General features: G+C 38.9%; 1 protein-coding gene across 8 annotated transcripts in view; it reads right to left on the bottom strand.

The window, feature by feature from the left end:
* Positions 1 to 20,947, bottom strand: part of OTUD7A (OTU deubiquitinase 7A) — a 136,382-nt gene that overhangs the window by 54,027 nt on the left and 61,408 nt on the right. For 7 of the 8 annotated variants that reach the window (XM_054077451.1, XM_054077449.1, XM_054077454.1 and 4 more), the window contains 2 exons: positions 11,524 to 11,598; positions 10,807 to 10,912 (listed from right to left, as the gene is read on the bottom strand). The gene's annotated coding sequence lies outside the window, so the exon portion shown is untranslated. Of the gene's footprint in view, positions 1 to 3,340; positions 3,360 to 10,806; positions 10,913 to 11,523; positions 11,599 to 20,947 lie in introns of those variants that run through there. The other variant, XM_054077452.1, reaches the window with a different exon arrangement.

The following is a 20,947-nucleotide window of genomic DNA, read 5'->3' as shown; positions in this document are numbered from 1 at the left end:
CCCCTGTGACTCCCATCCTCATTGCTGTGAAACATTAAGTTTGTTCCACAGTTAGTGCGTTTAGTTTGGAAAACTAAACTAAAAAGAAAAGAAGGCTTAATTATTTTTCCTACTAAAACGTATACTTTCTCCAAGATTTTTAGAACAACTAGTGATACAAAGATATGAGATATGGAATTTAGAAGGTTTCATTTCACATCATTTTGGAAATGCAGAATTTAAGTATAGCAACTGTGCGTTCCACTTAAACTACATAAATAATCGGCAATCTGTGAAGAACCCATTAGCAAAACTGAAAACCATGCAACAGACAGATCTAGAGAGAAAGCACCCCCCCCGTTATTGGAATTGTATGGGCCAATATATGACAGCTGCGGTATTGAAGGCTGTTACACAACTCATCAGCTATGCTGGTGACTGAGCAGCCACCGCTTGTCACGTAGCTCATCAGAACCCAACTCTTGAACTCTTCCTCAACGCAGGGTGTCAGGCTGCAAGAAAGCCATGCACCGTGCGCTGAGAAAGAACCAAAATATGACTGTTATCAGTTATAATGCATGGAAACCTGTTTTAAGTACTCCAAAGACACTCAGTCCTACAGTGACCGCAGCAGGATTAAAGCACAATTCTTAGAAATCATGTCCAATTGTTGGAAACTTCGCTTATGTTAAAAATCTCTAAGTTAGCATCAGGGTTAGGGGAAAACACCATGGTTTTTTCAATTATGGGTCATTTCTAAACTTTCTGCCAGGGTAAGAGAGTACAGGAAGGCGTAAGCGTGTTATTTTCATTGCCATCTGAACAGATACTGCTTTTCAAGGTGGAAAGGGAAATATGTGGCAAGTATTGTTCAACTACCTAAGCAGAAAAGCACCAACTCTGAATGAAGTCCTGAAGAAACAGCCAACAGATAAGCTAGTGCGGTTGAAAAGGTCCCTCTTTCGAGTTCCAGGGAAAGAAATAACAGGTATCTGTATCAAGCAAAGAGCAATGTCAAAGGCACACCTTGCAATAGGCTGAACGCCTCAGGTTCGGCCTACATGAAAGGTTTCATTTGGTACAGGAAACGTTTCTTGAAGAGGATGGGGGTATTTCTCAGTCACTAACAGTCACGTGCAGATACAGCTGCGCTGGATAAAAGGTGTGTCTGATGGTATGAACTAGTATGTTGGAAGGACTGTTGTAACTGACAAAATCAGAGCAGTGTTGACTTGCAAACTGGTACCTTCATAAGCTGGATTCGCAACGCTACCTCTGACAGCAAACTTCTAGCAGAGGCAAAGCTTCAGTTTGCCCAGTTGTGGCCACTTCTTATCAGCTAAAACTGCCGCTGAGGAACCAGTCTTGATAGAAGGAGGGAATGGAGCCCCCATGGCCCCGCCACGTCACACAGCACATCTGGGTTTACTTACTCGAATACGACCCGTTGTAAAACTGACTGCCCCTTCTCTGAGGGGCGCGTGGTAGCCCCTGAGGATGTTAACAGCAGTTCATATGAGGAGCATACGTTCATTGATATGCTGCTGTAGAGTATGAGCGTAGAAATTATTAGAGAGGACAAGGGATGTGCTAAACACATTTTTCAAAACTCATCAGTGACTTCTCAAACTCCAGCTAGAGATCCCGGGGGGACAACAGGAAGAGGTGAAAACAAATAGGAAGAGGCAAAACATGCAGCTACTTTTTTAAAAGTAAAGGTAAAAGTAGTACTGTACTATTATAATTCTCTGCAGTTTTCTTGGAATCCATTTTTTTGCATGTGTTGCAGCTCCTTTTCAGACTTAGGCTTATACGTATTAGCAAACTATAAATTTCATTTCATTTTCAAGCAAAATGTCTAGTGTGAAATTATCTAGTATTAAGAATGGCTGTTCAATAAAACTTAAAGATAACGTGAGATGACCTAAGTAACAAGAAAAATCCTTCTTTCATTCAACCTAAACAATTTGGTAATGTTCTGTAAGTCTTCTCTCACTGCCAATAAGCTACAGTTACCTCTACAGCCATCAAAATTGATCATTTTTGCAGTTAGGATTTTTTTTCCTGGAATTCAGGCAATGTTTAAAAAAACCCAATGATTAACGGGAAATACTCAGGCTCAACAAGGAGAACTGGAAGCTGACAAACTCGGGGAAGTGTTACAGGGAAACATGCCGAAGAATTGTATACAAGAAAAAAGCATTAGCAACTAACAGATAATCAAAGTTTGATATTAAAATAGCGCAGCTTGATTTTTGAGAGCTTTTAAACAGTTCTGACAGACTTCAACAGGATTAATGGATATTCAACATCTCTAAGAAGTAGACCGTTAGTTCTAATTGCCACTGTCATCATCATCTATTATTACGTTCTATGAAAAGCAGGACACAGTCAGAGTTAAATATCAGTGTGCCAAGCAGGAAATTTAGAAAGCTAGAAAAAAAAATATGGAAATTGCTAGTGACTGCAAAATAAGCCTGGGGGTAGGAGAATAAAACCCTTCACCACATGGAATATTAATGTCCACAGGCAACAGCTAAAAAAAAATAACTTAAAAAACCCCCAGGCACTGTTGTTATGCACCACATTCACATATGAAAACACCGCCTGTGAACTAAATTAAGAACAATCTCTTCTTAAACAAACTGCTCATCATAGGCTAACAGACAGAAAAAGGGGAAAATACAAAAGAATTTGTATTCTCCTTGAGCCTCCGTTGACAAACACGATGACATCACTCTAAGCAATTAAATATGTTTTGTAGAGCTTATTGCAAGCTTCAGCACATAAATATCTTTCAGTTCTATCTACTGTAGAATGAATTTTATATATATATATATTTAAAACAATCTCAAATACATGGATTTCAGAAACAACTGTATTTTTCTCTGCTTTTTATAACAAAAAAGAAGCCCTGGAAAGTACACAGATTCATACAAAAATTCCTCGAGGTTTTCTAAAGCTACATTCTCCTTCATACATTTCTTTTTGCCTTTGCTTTAAAGACACATTGACCAAACTCTGTTGTGCTTTGCTGCTGATCTGAAGCTAAAGACATGGCAAAACTGATTGGAAGTTGTTGCTTATTATTTTTAGAAACAGTGCATCATCACTTTGGACAATACACACTGTCAATTTATTGGAACTTTTTCAAAGCAGTGTGGCAGAAAATGGCTCTTCCTGACTAGCAGGTCTGTTTCTTAGCCAGAAAAGCAAGGAAGGAAGAAAGAAAACATCCTGTTACTGTTGGTTCAAAATAAAAATACGTGGAGCAGGAATTATTTCAGAGATGATCTATAATTACAGTTAGGTGTTATATGAAATACAAATGGCTGAGGAGAGTGGAGAGAAAATCTCTTACTTGATGTGGTGAGTTGGTCCTGCAAAAACAGAGCAGCACTGTCTGGTAAGATGGATGCTCAACAGGCAAGACCACGTACAGGGGAAGAAAAAAACGATGTTGATTTTGCTTGAAACTATGTTCTTCCACAACCTGCAAAAAAACAACTAGACGAGCTGATCAAAATGGTGCCTTAAGAAGTGGCCAACCACAGTGCAAAAACCACAGAAACAAGGTTACCACCATTTCCCTGTTCAGTTTTGCAGAAACCTAGTTGAAAAAAATACGGTTTTGTTTTTTAAGTCAGTTACTTTCCACTAAATCAGTCAAGTTTGCCAGACAGTAAAAATTCACACAATATTTGCTCATCTGAGTCAGCTTTTCTCTTATTTACAAATGTTTTGGAGAAACCTCTTACTTTTCAGTTTGCTAAACCAGTCAATTAACCAGCAGTGCTCTCCGGGACAGACAGAATGAGCTCATTTCTTGCAGCTGCAGCCAATAGACATTGAAAAGCAAACTGTCTACGGGGAGTTCATAATACTTGAAAATATAAAAAGTACAAGCTGAACTTTATCTAGTTGATGGTAATTTCTTTTTCCAATCACTAGCATCAAAGCAAAAATGGTAGTATCAGGAAAATAAGGTCACTACTATCAACTAGTTGAATGTTTAAACTTGGATGTGAACTAAATTCATGCTATCGGTATTTGTGTTTTAATTAATATAGAAACAGATCGGGTTACATGCAACATAACATGTGCAACTCAAAAACTACAGAGCAGCTATCATTTTCTTCTATTTGACATCAATGTTTTCTAGGATGATGATCTATAAAAACTAGAGGCTCTAACTAAAAGGAAGAAAAACCTTCACAAACAGATTTCATCCAAAAGAGATCTGCTGCAAAAAAATTCAGGCAGCTTCAAACAGTCTTGAACATGTCTGTAATTTTTTTTACACAGCTGCTGTGACTGAGTAACTAGTCCGCGTATACAAATCCACATCTGCTTGGTTGCAATCAATTCTTCAACGTATTGGATGAATTCACACATTACAAGAGATAGTACTACGTAATTTAAATAGCTGTATCAACAATTAAACACTAAATATACACATTACTTCCTTATACTGCAGGACAGGGAGGTATCTTTTTGTTTTTCCTGTGCAGTGGAATTAATTTTACCCCTTTTTCTTTCTTTGAAGAAGCTGACTGTTATACCTATTTGTCAGAAACCACAAGAGAAATTGGAGATTTTGCCTCACAGGTCCAAGAACACGGCCTGGAAATGCACAGGCACAGTGCATCTCAGTTTGCACTATGACAACATTTACCAAACCAGTTTAATAATTTATAATCCTTTTTTTTTTTTTAATTGCTGGGTTTTCAGAAGCTGAAACTTTAGTAAGAAGAAAGCTATTTTGCATACAGCACTGCTCAGCTCCAGCTTTCAACTATCATCTGCATAAATTCCAGAACGTGTTATGCCCTTTTCTTATTTCTTTCCAATGAACAAATCATATTTCTGTATTATTTTTTGAGTCTCACTGGGAATTCCCTGTTGCCCTCCCTACACAGCATAAGAGTTGATCCAATAGATAAAGTAACTGGGTAGTCATCGACCATTATTTTTACTGCTCTCATGAGTGGTTCGAACCTCAGCAACTTACAGCATATCCCTGTCTCCCAAGAAGTACTGTAGCTAAATTAGACAGCATTCAAGAACACAGAAGCATTTCTTAGTATTTTTAAGGTCCTGTCACTATCACAAAAGCTGTTCTTGACATCCAGGCGTAGTATGGCTTCACTATGGAAGAAGGGAAGAGACAACCGGATTTCTCAGTGGCATCTCCCCTTGGTAATGCTTTAATCATCACGAGAATCAGAAGTGTATCTAACAAACTGTCTCGTTCCATCACAGCATCAAGCAATTCAGCAGTGCTTTCAGAATCAATAAAAAAAATAGTGACGTTATTTCTTCATATGCATTAAAATCTCTGTTAATAACAATCACTGAAGAGAGCAAATCTAATTTCCCCATAAATAGAAAGAGCATTCCCTCACAAAATAAAATACCTCATCATAAAAATGTATCCAATTACTTATGCGATTTTTCAACCAAGGTATTTTAATACGACATCCTTTTAATCCCTGCATGTTTAATAACACAACTAAGACATTTGTTAGTTTACTAGACTACTGGTTCAAAATTCATTTTTATGATCAGCAACAATAAGTAACTTAAGAACACAAATGAAATGGTCAAATCTCATAAGCTCCAGAGAAACAATATATAGAACATAATCACATGCGGCACACATTTTGGAAAGGATGTTGACTCCATTCCAAATTTAGCAAAATGTGACCAGGAAATAAGCGTCTGGAACTTAACCACAGTGTGTGTTGACCTTTCTCAGTCTTGAAACCTACTATTTGCCAAACGCCACTTCAGCTTGTAAGAGTGTTAAAGATACTCTGTGAAGAATTAACTGTTCCATGAAAGAATTTTTAGAATCTTACTGGTCTAATTTACACTGAGACTTACTTCAGTTACTCTAAAGGATTTTATTCTCTCTGGCTAAAGTTTATAAAGATTTTTCACATCCACGTGAAATCAACAGTGTCAGCTTTTCATATATGGAAGTAGTTCAAGAAGAAATCTGAGAGGAGATGGTTTACTTGGAAAGGAGTTACTCACTTTCTTCTCTATCAATATATCAACTGTCTCCTCCTTTTAGTTATACAAACAGTACCAACTTCTCCATCCATATGCTCTTGCCATCATACATTAATAAAACGGCAAGTAAGGATAGCTGTTGTCCAATTTTACTGAAATTCTTTTTGACTTAGCGATAAACTACACTAATTTGCTTCTACGTATGTGAATGTGAAGCTGAACTATAGTTTATTTCTGCAATGCTAAACATTTATTACAGAGCCCATGCAGCATCCAGAACAGACAACACATTTGTTTTGAACTGTCCTGATTTTAGAGCTTTAATACATTGGACACTTCAAGTTTCTGATCTCCTTATCTAAAATAGTAATGCTTTGAGAGAGATAAAGATCATCTATTTCATCACGTAGCCACTGTCTACTGGCTTAGTCTGTACACACTACATTAATGTAAGCATATTATTAACAGTAAAAACAATGGAATAGAAATTCTTATAGATTTTATGCCAAATAATTATGAAAGGAGTGTTTCAGTGCCATGAAGTATTGCATGAAATGTTTAAACTGATCCTTCTACTGATCTACATTGATTATTTTCACATTACAATATATTAGTGCCTTCTTAGATTAAGATGGATTTCTTTAGAATAACAGAAAGTTGCTCTAAACCAAACCACTCAGTATTTTCTTCTTAAAAATACATCCTGATGACTGGATTTTCCTGTGAGAAAAGGTATTATGTTTTTAAAGTATAAGTATATATTCTTTTCACCCAGGTCTACACCTATCTACTCTGGAAAAACACCACTTTAGAGTGAAAAAGGAACCTTCAAGACAAAGAAAAATTTCCTGGAATTCCACAAGGACCTGTCTTGCACAGAACTGACTGAGACGTGAATTTTTGTTTGCAAACATTGGCCTGAAAAGCTGTGTGAAGTTACTACCTTACAGACACGGCTTCTTCCAGCTGTGAAAGCCACGACTTTTACAGTTTGTGCAAGAGGATGAATCTTGTTTCTCACTATGGAATAGGGCTTAGACGTATTTCACACTACACCTGGTCATTCGTGAAAGCATTTTGATTTCATGAGGACTAAGTGAACCAGTTCAGTTCACACTGATAAAACCTGTAAAGGCATACACCAACAGGAGGTATGAACTAGAATGTTTGTTTTCTGCATTGGAAAAAGCAAGGCTACATGTTTGCACATGTACCTCATACAATAACAAATTGTTATTATGTAACAAAATTGTCTCTTAATAGAGGGTTATTAAAATAACCGACCTAACTAGCAATTAAAGCTCAAAATGACAGAGCATTGCCTGTAATTAAATCACACTTTTACTTCCACCCACGTTAGGCAGCGCAGCTCGAGTATCCTCATACAGTAGTTAGCCTTTATTAATAGTGTCTTAATGGGGATTCCTAAGACAAATGCAATATTGAAATTCAAATAGACTACAATCAAATGGCGTATAGTCTTAAATTAGCCTAAAATTAACAGTAACTGCCAAACGATGAATTGAAGAGTAAGCTGCCTGTAGTGACAGGTAATGCTTCCCAGTTATTTGCAACACCGAATGCCGTCGCTCTATAATAAGCCAACATACTTCTGTAAAAATACTACCACAGCAATAGCCAAGATGATGCTTAAGTAAACTGGAATAACATTTCTATCTTAACTTGTCTCACGCAGGCATTGCTTATCTCTATTTGATCACCATCACTAGCAGGAGACTGGAATTGGCTAGAGCCAATAATAAATATAATATATGCCCCTAATAAAATAATCACTTTTAAAAGATTAAAGAAACCATTAACATATATTGACTTTGCCCCAGAAGAACAGAGGGATGGAATTTATTCAGCACTGGTGATCTGGCAAGGACAAATAAAATCAGTCTGACACCCGAGCAGAAAGACAGGAGCTTGTAGATGCTGAGTGTAGTGTCCATACTCAGAGGAACTTTTGAAGTAAGTGGCAGTGGTTCCAGAGGATACATTCTATAGGCAAAACCAGATACTCATAAAATTCCCAGCAAGAATCCCAAAGCTTTTACTAATATCATTCTTAATCCTCAGCAACTTAAGTAAAGAACAGTTCCCACAGAGGAGGGTGCAGTTCTGAACCAATTTGTGCATCAGCTATGGAGAGAACTGGAGAGCTCAGGTGTGAGTTCAGGAGCCTTAAGACAGTTTGATATGTCAAGACCCACTCCTGAAAGGCAAAGGCAGACAAAGATTCTGTGTTGAAGAAGACACCTTTGGTAGTCAAGATTCCAAAACTAACAAACGACTGGACACAATTCAGGCTTAGCAGGAAAGAAAGATTTGTGAATTCTAACTGCTGCTTTGCTGGACTTCATCCACACAATCCAGTCTGTTTACATGCATTTGGTACAAAGGCTGGCTTGCTAGCAAATATTTTTTGTCATCTCCCTTTTTCTAGATTATCTGAAAATCTCATTACTCAGAATCTGTCTGGACAGAAAGAACACTTCAGTATGGAACTATTACCCCGGCTACACTGACGTTCTTATCCATGCCCTGAAAGTACTGAAGAACATTATTTTCTCTTCAAACTAACTGTCCCAATATTATCTGATACAACTTAACAAGGAAAGAAAACAGAACTGACAAAATTAATTTCAGGTCCCCAGATCAATACACAATGTTGTATTTAATAACTTTACTCATGGTTTACTGAGTTCTATAAGAATTTCCCTTGAAATTGCCATAGCATAACTTAATAATCCTAGCAAAAAACTGCACAGCCTTTATTTATGATGTCAGGAATTGAGAGACTTATTTTTTTTAACCCAGATAAAACAGGTTTCACGTTTTCCTTTATTTTTCTGCTCTTTTTAACCAAGCTTTGCACTACCTGTAAGTCAATGACATTTTTCCACTATTTTCAAAATCTGTTTTTAAGGTTTGTCAGCACAATGTTTGTGAAAGCTCAGAACTCTCCTACTGACAGTTGCTCCACTGAAGGTTGTAATGACAGCAGCAGAACAAAGTTACAGCTCAGACTTTAAAGGCACAAACCCCAATTTAAACAGAAAAGTTTAGCAGAAAAATACATCATTTCAAAGGCAGATAAAACTGGCACCTGCAAGAAGACAGCACGATTTGCCACCCAATAGTCTGCCCTAAACTCTAAGCTCAACGATGACTCTTCACCATCTTTGCTATACAAATGTCTTCTAAATACAACTGACTGGGAAATATCAAAAGAATTAAAAATAATTAAGATGAATTCTTTTGAGGCAAGAGAAAATTAAACTAGACTTAGCCAGCTTAGAGATTTCTTCTGGTTTCACTTTTTTTCCCCCTGATTCCTCTCTACTTGTAGTACTACGAACCTGCCATTATGTTCCTTTAGTTTTGCTGGAGGTGGTGCCTTGGTATTTTTGAGGTCTGCCTCCCTCCTCCATTCTTTAATTCCTCATGGTCAATCCAAAGTTAAGTTTCAAAATTAGAAATAAATTAAATCTATCAAATGAATTCTGAATTAGAACTCCTTCACAATCACAGTAAACAATGACAGAAAACTCACATTTGCAGTAACAGAAAACTGATGCCTACTGGATATTTTGTCATCCTGGCATCCTTAAGCATTGAACTTGCATTTTATATCAAAAAAATATTAGGATTCATAGCAGTGGGGAAAAAAAAAAAAAGAAAAGCAACAACCCAACCACCAACATCGGGGGGGGGGGAATCTGACAAAAGCATCATTACTGCTTTTTATAGAAATCTTCTTGCATGTCAAAGAATTAACAAGAGATCACAAAACTGTTCGAGCTTCTGAAGTCACAAAATATATACAGGAGTCTCCTCCATCTCTGAGGGTATTATAACACATTGCTCATTCTAGTAAAAAAAGTAGGCAGATTTAAAATGTGAACACTTCAGGACCTCGAGGCCGTGGTTCCCCCAACGGAGCTGGAAGAATATCCTGGCTGTAACTCCCTGTAAGTCAAAACAGAGTAAATGCAGGAACGCAGAATTTTCATTCAGTTTTCTTGTGTGTAAGAGACACTATTCTTTAATTATATCCTCTATCTGGTATTTTCATTCAAGATCCCTGTTTTTAAACATTTTGCTGAACTGACAAGGCTCACTTAATCAGCAGGTTCTTCATGTGTTCCGTTGGACCCGACTATGCAAGCCTGGCCCCAGCGACGTGACTTACCCAAACCTTTTGAACCTCCTCAAGGGAGGGTCAGGATTTTTTTACTTCCTTCCATGTTCATCTGCTCAGTACATGCGTGTCTCACAAAACATTAACAAGCTCAGTTAAGAACGTGCCTGTAAGGTGTGCAATTGCTATCCTATTTTAAAAATGGAGCCAAGGAAGATAGATTGGTTTAAAAAGCATCATTAATTTTGACTCCCTGCACTTCATTACAATTTTGGAGAGTATTTAGCAACTCAAAATTAAAATTCAAGTTTCCACGTACTTAATTTTCAGCATAATGCTTAACACAGACCTTGTGCTCTCAAATCAAGAACACTGGCCACAGTTTCCCATGCTTTTCTCATACATAGTGGAAAGTAATTATTGTCAGCAAGTTTTAGTTAGCTGCTTTAGTTTATTGAAGGTCCCCTCAAGCACTTCTGTGGACCTAATGTGGCAGGGGAAGAAAAAGCAATAGCGAAGAACTCAATGCAGCACCGCTGCCAAGGAGTAAGATATGTGTAACATCCAGTGGAGAAACATTTGAGTGAGAGGTTTGGTTTAAGCATTGTATTTAGCATCACTAAGAAATTCTGTAGCACAAGCAGGGATGAAATCCAACTCACCATGGTAGGTTCTACTTGCAAAAATCTCCTTTCTTTCCCGCAGGCCCTATCTCATTTTGGTGAAGCAAATGAGGCAGGCATCCACACCAGTAAACCCGCTTTCTCCCTAGAAAAGAGGACAGAGAAGTCAGTAAGTAAATGGCAATTTACAGCCGCTCATAGTCAGCTAAACACCACTTATTTAGCAAATGTATTGTTCACTTCACTGTCCTCACCAAGGTTATTACTATGGGGATCTTCCAGTTAAATCTTATAATAGGCTCCACCATGTTATTACAGAATGAACTGTTAAGAAATACAAAAGCTAAGAACTACGCCCAAAACAGAGCTCTGCAGTGACAGATCAACTGCTGCAGCCGTTTAACACAGCAATGATATGGATGGTTTTAGGAACTTATTTAGCATCCAAGTTTTAGAAAGCGCAGATAAAGATTCATGTAATGAGTAACACTGCATCATCCACCAGCTCTATGTTGCCCCAGGCAATAGCTTGCCATTAGCTTGTTAATAATTTTAGTAGGTTTCTTTAGTTGGCTACACTCAGTTGTTGTCAACCAGAAAACAAATTAAACTCTTGTTTTTCTTTGCAAGGCCCTTATGCTCAGCATTTCAGAATAACTAGGTGACAGATGCTAAATTGGGGGGTGCAGGGGATGTTTACAGCTACTTACAAGAATGAGGTAGGCAGGCCTCTAGTTTTGTTTCTAATATGTTTACCTATTTAGGAAGGTAGGAGGCAACCGTCCAGCTGATTTTGGTTCTGCTTTTGAAGCTCTGAAGTATCACGTGCCTCTGACAACAGAGAGAAGACCAGAACATGTTTTACTGTTTTAGTCCAAATGCGACACTGTAAATACTGTTTTGCATCCATTTATCCTTCCCACTACAAACCTGACCCAGTAATCTTGTCACATTTATTTCAATATAACAGACCTCCAGTGGTCAGTTTTAAAGCCCTAAGATGCCGCCCACTTTTCAGGTTCAGATGAATTTTCACCAGATTAAATCATGTCAGCCATGCAGAACTCAAGTGCACATCTTCACAAGTGTCTACTAAATTCAAAACTACATCAGCCAAATCGCACCACATCTTTGATTCCCAGCTTCATAACAAACTATGAAAATGACAGAAGTTTTTAAGAGACTGTCCAGATACTTTTTTCATTCTTGCCGAGGTCTTTCTTTCATACTTCTAAATTGTTACCCAAACTTCACTTCTGTTATGTGCAGATTGTACAAGTATGCATAATTAGGCTAAAATTTTCATAGCCGAAGTATGGTGCTCAAGATCATAAAGTTCATGTGATTCCTTTGCACCACCAACATTTCATTCACAACACACATTACAGTCACACACACAAATCATTGAGAACAAGTGGTGCGTCAATAATGCCGTTGGTGGAAACAAAAAGAGCCCAAGCCTGTTGTGCTGTTCCGATGCCCTCACATCCTGCCGAACCGCTTGACGCTCACAAAACTCAATTAACACTTCTAGAAACAGCACACATGGAAGAACTACTCTGAGTATTACTCTCCATCAAAGTGGTCGTTTGTTTCTCCAAAGTGCCATTAAAAACAGCTGTTTTAATTGAAGAAGTTCAAAAATAGCCAGAACAAAGCTCTCCCTAAACAGCAAAAATGCAAAGTAAAAAAAAAAAGGAACACAAGAGACTGCAGAGAGAAGTCTCTCCTGGTTACTTTGCCTCCTGCTAAGATGATCCCTGAATGCTTGTAAGCATCCAGTGGACAATAAAACAGGCCAGGAAAATGAGAGGAAATATATTGGTCTCATCTTAATTGGATGAAATTCATGCAACAGCACAAGCAATGGACAAGGAAACACAAACCTTGTCTTTCAACACAAAGGCCATAGCAAAGGCCTCAAGTATCTATGCCTGTGAACTACAGATTCAAATGAAGTTGTAATTGCCAACACAATTAATTTGACCTCGATATTCAGTTCTCTATTCGGTTATTTGATGAGTCTGTCAAAACAATTCATATGTAATGAAAGGAAAAACAAACAGCACTAGATTCAAACTGAAACAATTACAAGAAAGGTTTTACAGAAAGAACACCAAACATTTCCAGTAAGTTCCTACACGGGTAATTAATGCATTCAAATTCAATCTATGTCTTGTTTATGGCATAACTGCAACGTGACAATCTCTCACTAACGATTCATGAATGTGAATTTTGGTGCAGTAATACCTTGATGTGGTTACACTCTAATAAGTACTGAACATTCTCACATTAGGATATGTGATACATATTATCAATACACTGATTACATTACTGTTTAAGCTCCAATTTATAATTCTATCTCTGAAAATAATACACGGACACTTCCAGTTACGCAGATGGTAGTTGTGTGTTTTTCACTAGTCCAACACTGAAGATTTCCAATTTCAAAATGCAAAGACCTTTCTGAACAATTTTATTCTAACTGGTTCCATCATGAAAGGCTGTAACGGGACAGTACTGGTATACTGGAAGTGCCCGTGTTTGAGCTTTATGGCAGACCTCGGGTTTCATCAGGATAAGGTACTAAAGCAGCTTTTGCAACAGCTCCTGTATTTGAAAACTGATAGAATTGCTTAGGTCTTGGAAAGTCTTCTGTATGTTCCCTCTAGCTTTCAGCAGCATGTGTACTTCGAAGCAGTAGTCTTTTTTGTCCAAAGCTCTAATTTAAGGCATGATGAACCACTCAGTTATATTTATTGCTGCTGACTTTTAGCATCTGTAGTAACAGCATGACGTCATGGAAAACACAGTAATTGTTTGACTGGTCAAAGGCTGAAGACACTTTTTACAATGGAAAATTCTCTTTTTAAGTAAAGACTTTATATACAACACATCTTTATCACATAAAGTAGAGACACTTCTAGGCCTATCAAATGAACTCTTATCACTTACCTACATTCATCTTCTGAAATAAAGAGCTAAAATCTGAATTGAACAAACAATGGATACTACCCCCAACCTCCACATGTCCACTTTATACTACTTTTCCAGCAACATTAGTCTGTGCTGACTCAAAGATGATGCTAAAACCTAATAGCTCCAAAAGGTGGATTGTTCTTCCTTCTCTCTGGCACTGGTTTGGGCCACTTGGTGCCATTTGCTTCTTTTCATTTGCTCTGATACTTAGCCGTCTACGTGGCCTGTGGGCTACTTCAACTCCCCCAGTCAACAAAAAGCCACCTTACTAGTTATTTTTGTCTGGAAGAATTCTGCATGGCAATCGAGCTGGTTCCAGGTCATCCAGGTCAGCACACTGCAACAATACCGAGTGCAGAACTAAAGCTCGCTCGGCTCTGCTGGTGCCCTGCCGGCCCCAGGGAGCTGACAGGTACTTTCCGGCACGGTAGCAGCTGGAAAACCAGTCTTCACCTTTAACAGTATACAAGAAGCTGGGTTGGAGCTGAGGGCTTTAGCTGCATGCTGTGCACAGCTTGTGTTTCAGAGAAATTTCCAAACACACATCCGCCCAGTTCCTCGCAACCTCACAAATAAAAATCTGTGGAAATCCTACCTGTCCTGCGACAACAAAAGGGGATTGGGGCATCCTCCTTTTCTTCAATAGCCAAGGAACATTTTACCGAGACTAAGAAACACTGAAAGATTTGACCATCAAGCTACACGTCATTAAATTAATCTGACTCTCCCGTGCTGTCAGAAACACAGCCAGCTACTCTCATCAAGTTTCTGTAAACAGCACTGAGAAATACAAGATCATAAAACTTGTTTTTATCTCCCTAGTACTGTGAACAGCAAGACTTTGTACATACTCATTTTTTTTAAAAGCCATCAAATGTTGCTCCCCTTTTCCCTAGCCATTGAAAGCTTAAAATACTCAATTAAGTTAATTGTAAAGGTGGGTTTTGCACGTTAAAAATGGCATGGATCTAAACTGAGCTCCAGAAATGGATCTTGACCATGTGACTACCTACACACTTGCATTAAAACATCTCAAGAAACAGGAACTAGAACTGCAGTACTGGGAAAACACAGCCATAGTTTTACCCTTCAAGGCTTCTTCACAACACTCCAACTTCATAGAGACAGCTTCACCTTTACAAATAACAAATGTGATTTCACTTTTGAAAGAATCATACTTCACCATCTTTAAACCACTTCCAGCCACAAAAGCTGACAAGCTCCAAAGCCTGCTGCTGAGGAGTGGTACTATACCATATTTCAAAGTATCTGCTCAGGTGTGATAGGACCTTTGCAGGCACTACCAGATGAGAAAACAGTGCAAAACTGGAGCACACTGCACATACCGACACCTGAAGACTCACAGCATCAAGCACGGTCTCTTATTGATTTTAACTTCATTTCATAAGACCCATTTTCCTTTAAACCCTACTTCACCAAACAAAGCCATTTTCCAACTACCACTGCCCCAATAATGCAACAAAGAATGTCTTGAAGGGTAGTGAGAGCTTCCTGTAAAAACTGGGAACCTGCTAGTGCTTCATATAATCACGGAAGCATTGTTTCTCCTCAATCAGCTTCTTAGAAAGGGGACTGACAGGGAAGAAAGGCGGACTGTGGCCTGCCTCATCAACATTGTATGCCTGCGCCATGGCAATTTCAACGGACCGCATTCAGAGAACTACTTGGTTTGCCGCCCATCTGTGCTTCTTAGCGGCAGCTTCTCAAGGGTGAGGGGTGGGTGGGAAAAAGAATGGAAAGCGTCAAAGACAGTGAAACATGCAAAACTGTGCTTTGCTAAGTGATTACTTTGCATCGTGAAATACCAGCAGAGCAAATCTGACCTCTGTACAAGAGAAGATGATTAGAGAAAAAGAAAAATGACTAGGGGAAATTTTCCACATGATTTAATGAGGTGGAGGAGGGAGAATATATTCTCCACCACAGACAATAACTCTTCTATCACTTAAAATATATATCTATATCCCAGATGTCAATGAAGTTTTTCCAAAAAACAATTACTCAAAATATCTTGTTAGAGGAAGACAAAAAAGAATTAAACCATCTCTCTTGTTTTTCAGAGATGCTCTAAGTGGAAAACATGATGATTATATGATGAGCTGTCGCTCAGCGACTACCCACTCAGTTCTATTACTGCTCACTACAGCTGCTTTAACATTCAGTCAGCTCAGATACCTTTTATATTCATTACATGCAGAAATTCTCAAACGTCCCTTATCACACAGAGCAATCCTTGCCCTCGGAGTCCAGACTGATCTGATCTCTTTTTGCGTTATTGGAACTGAGGACTGAATCGTGAAAGAGAGTAGGGACTCTGTTTCCATATCATTTGAATTCCTGCACCACACACTTTTTTCTCTGCCCTTCCTTTTGCTCTCCAGAAGACTGAGGTCATATGGTACAGTGCACCATTTGCATATCAAAAGCAACAGCACTTTACACAAAAATGAAAAGCAGCCACTTTTCTGGTTTCAGTAACTAAGAGCTTAAGACATGAAAAGAATTTCCTTCCTCTGAATCTCTAACTCCAAATTCAGGTGTATCTCAGTTTTTCAAGACTGGCTCAGACAAGAATCTTTAAAATGAAGAAGCTCCCCCACTGCCAGTGTTAGCCGTTACTTATCTGCCAAAGGCAAAGTTTACTTTCTTTCTTTCTTTCTGGAGCAGTTGGGAGACTTCACAGTCTTACCTGAAAGAATATAATTAAGAAAAACATGCAAGCAAGGTCAAAGGTCGTGAAGAAACAAATCTTATTTATCTCAAGTCACACACAACTTTTCTGAATGGCACTACCCCTTACCAGGGTGTTTCAATGTCTTTTTTTATCTAGCCACCATAGCCTTAGATATGTCACATGTTGTTACCGCAATGAGCTGTATGACTCTCTGCTCTACCTTAAACAATCTAACACAAGAACATGTGTACAGAACTCTGTGTCATATTACAGTAACTTCACGCTAGGGCAGCATCTCGCCCTAAAGTACCTATATGGAGCCATCTTTCCTGAAGCAAAGTGTCCAACACCGGAGCAAAGAAGCCACCAACCACTAGTGCAGAACAGCTAGCACACCGCGAGCTCCACGCTAACTTGGGACCTTCAAGCTCCAAGAGATGCAGCCTGGATACTACGCTATTGCACCCTGTTTTTCTCAACAGGAGGCAGTATTGATTCAAGCACAAGCTATATTACCTGCTAACATGCCCCTAACTGTATCACACCCGGCCATTCTGCCCTCAGCGCATCAGACCAACCTCCACTAAGCTAAAAGAAGCACCTACCCTCCAGAAAGCAGAGAGGAAAACAAATGCAAAAACATTCATAGTTCTGTTTCTAGGGAAAACCTTTCCTGCACCTTAATATGGGTCTGTAGCCTAGTGCTTGGCATACTAACAGAGGGGCGAGACTACAGATCCGAGCTGTGGTGTCCTCGTCAGGCACAGTAACTCACCATCTACACATTCTTCCCCTACTCTTTTTACTGACGGTCACATACAACAGACAAGTGCATCAATGCTTTAAAAGGGGTTAGAGAGGGATGCAACCACATGCCCTCACCCCCATGATATGACTATGATTAGTGACATCAATTTTAATGACTTCCCTGCCTAGAAACGTACCTGGCCACCCACAAACCCTAGACAGGATGGCGAGGTGGGAACAGCAGAATGACTCAGAAATATCAGCTGTTTACTGCAGTGTCTCACTACTCCCAACACCAACAGTAGAACGGGCGGTGTCTGAGCTGTCCTCAGCCCTGCCAAATCCTTCTTCAACTATTTCACATCACTAGAAACGCTGATGTCTGAAGAAAACCAGCTAGCAGACAGTTCTTGTGCTCAAGAGGACCATGCTATACTGTAAGAACGGAGGATCACACAGTCATTTGACTCGTACCAGCCAATCAAGCTGGTTTAGCATTCATGAGTCACCTAAAACCCTTCTCAAATCCTCAGAGATATATGATCTGTTCCCTTGTGTGTCTTCGGTTAAAGTCACACCATTTAAAGAAACTGCACGGGATCAGAAACAAAAACCAGTATTTGACATCAGACAGTCTCAGCAAACTTCCATTTTTCACCTATTTCTTACTTGATAGATCACACGGTGCAAGGGTACGTTCATTTAACCTAAGGACAATGTTTTTATGAGTACATTGCTATTTGCATAGGAATCTTATCGTTAATCCATTTTAATTTTAAAATAAATTTTATTGAATTCTCACACACATTCCTACAGTAATGCTCTGTGCCTCAGAGGAAGGCAACAGTTATGCCACTACCACGTCTTTACAGAGAGGTAAGGGGATGGTGGATCCACAGAGGACCGAGATCTTAAATGCAGAGTAATTCTGTTGCCGTCACTCTCTGTAGTGCCTGTAGGATCACAACTCATGTGGAATACTCTATCCCCCTATGGCAATTCAGGTGATAAATGGGAGAACCTCTTAAAAGCGTTAGGTGGACTTAGCAGCTGAAGTCATACATCTTACAGTAAATAAATAGTTCTCTCTTTAAGGGTTGCCAGAGCAAACATTTAATTTCTTATAAACTGACAAAAACTATGTCCATCTTTCTAGGACTTGCTTTTCTGGGTTCCAGATCTGCGCTGATTCTTCAAAGACACTGAAAAGCCTACATCCTAGACACAAAGGAAAAAAATCAGATGTTTGAGAACCTGGTTTCCCTGTACTCTGACTGGACTTGTTTGGTTGGAAACAAGCATGAGAAAGGTTTCAGTACATCTAAGTTCTACCCTCTGGCAGACTATAGCAAACACAAACGAAGGAACACTAAAGCTTCATAAACTGGATAGAGGTAAAGACACACAGAGCATAAATAGGTACTGACACCTGCAAAGTCCAACACGGTCCAAGGCAGCTCAGGTAACCACCGCCAGGTTCACAGGACTCGTCGAATTCGAACAGGGCTGACTGGATATGCACGCATTAGCAGAGAGCATTTTTCACAGCTCTATTTCTCATGAAGCGTGGAGAAGAAACTTAAAATCCCCAATTCAAATAGCATATACAACCTCTTCAAAAAGATCACAAGTCAGCTGTCAAAACTATCTTTTATGTCCAGCACCATCTTCAGCCCAATCCTGCTTTTCTGCCTTCCTGCCTGATGTATTCAGAGGTTGTTGCTGGAGTCGATTCCTCTTCTCTGTCCTATTTAACTAATGTAATTCAACAGAATAAAATAAATTATTTCTGCAATAACAGGAAGGCACATAGTGAACTGTGGAATACCAAATATACCAATTCACTTTATTCAGCGGATACAAATGTTACCCAGAATACCTCACTGTAACTGACTGACACTAAAACAGAACAAATAATTCAGTAATCACACCTGCACCCGGAACAGTCTGTCTTGTTCAGGACTGAGGTCATCCAGAGAGGGGAGTTTGCAGTGCAGCTGCTGCACTTTACATAAACACAGAGCTTCCACGGAAATTTGAATGCTTGCTTCTTTCCCCCCTTCCTTTTTTTTTTTTTCTTTTAAACGTAACTTTCCTATGTACTTTGGAAAATCTTAAATTTCTACGCCTTTTGCTTATTTTCTAATTTGAGAATGGACTACAATCATAAAATTATTTCCTACTGTAAATGACAGAAGTGTCTGATGTTTTTTATATGATATTAGCGGAAGGTTCTTAACTGTCTTTATAGCATAAGAACCCAAATTTTAATCCTCCTAGCTCTACTTTTTTCCAAAGCAGGAAAGATAGAGTCTTTAATGAGAAATACCCAAAAATTCAGATGAGTATGACAAACTGATGTTTTATGCTTACACAGTTATCGCCTTTTGGTGGGAAAGTGAGGCAGTGCACTCACTTATTCATGATGCTAAGTTCTTCTAAAACCTGCCCCCTCTCTTCTGCATTTATTATTATACTAAAGAAATAGCTTTACAATAACAGAGTTATTGCCACTACTCATGTGCTAAATGTATATTCCCTTCACAACATCCTTAGTGGGTCACATTTACTACAAACGCTACTCAGTATACACCTTCTCAGTAGCTGCCAAAACCACATTCTAAACGTTTCCCAAACTATGCTGGTAAAGTATGAAATTCAGATCTAATGTACAGGATAACCAGTCTTACATTGATAGGTACCACTTAACAGAGAACACAAATAAATGTTTAGTAAACCCAAAGAACTTAATTATAATATATATGTTCAAGTATCATTAAGCTAAAACAAAGCAGATTCAAGCTCTCATTTTGTAATCAGCTCTGCGAGAATGCACTTTTTTATATCCATGTTCCTGAAAGAAGACGCAAAAGATGCTTAGGTGTCCTACCTGAGCGAAAGCCCCTCATTGAAGCCACCTAGGAATCCTGCTTCAATAAGCATTCTCAGCAGGACTTGTTTGAATCCTCATACATACCAGCAGAATAAGCAGGAAGCTCAACAGCAGAAAAGGAGGAAGTATATTTGCACATTTCAATGCATTAATATAATACAGGACTTCCACTCTTCTCTGTTCAGTTTCTGTGTATGTGTAAAAGAGCACGAAGAGGAAAAATTTTCCATTTCAACTACGGATTGTGCTAGAAGCAGCACCAAAAGATGGAAATGTGTCTCTGCCAGTCCAGCTGAATGCCATCTAGTGAACTGCTACTAAAGGTACTTACTGAAATGAGTGGCAAAACCATCACTGCCTTCAATAACAAAGAATCATCTCTGAAGCTAAAAAATTACATGGCTGTTTTGTGCTTTTTACTAAGTGTGCTCGCATTACATCAGCTTTTGCATCAAAGCTGGTAGTGCAAAGAGGAAAGCAAAGCCAATTTTATGAACTGATGTAATCAAGCCCAGCATCTCTGTGGTTTTTTTGTTCCTACGGTCACAATGACATCAGACTACACTGCCTATTTAGTACCGGAGGGCAGCAGCAGTTCTTCACCTCTGCTCACACACTTCTCTATTCTTCTCCTCCTGCTTGTACGTCCTGACACATCAGGACACTTGCCTCAAATCTCTCCCCCTCTCTCTCCCTGCTCCTTTCTCCCAATGTTTCCAGCTATTGGAGGCAAAATCAAAACTTTTCTTAAGAAAGTGGAAAGGTTGTCAAGAATTTAACAAAGCACATCTAAGCACTGTAAAGTGGGTCATGAATTTATACATTTTAACACACGCTGTTCAATAATAGCTGTCTTCTAAGTGTAG

Source organism: Cuculus canorus, chromosome 12 (assembly GCF_017976375.1).
Source record: "Cuculus canorus isolate bCucCan1 chromosome 12, bCucCan1.pri, whole genome shotgun sequence".
Taxonomy (NCBI): Eukaryota; Metazoa; Chordata; class Aves; order Cuculiformes; family Cuculidae; genus Cuculus; species Cuculus canorus.
The sequence above is the reverse complement of the archived record's forward strand: the minus strand, read 5'-3'. Positions and strand labels throughout refer to the sequence as shown.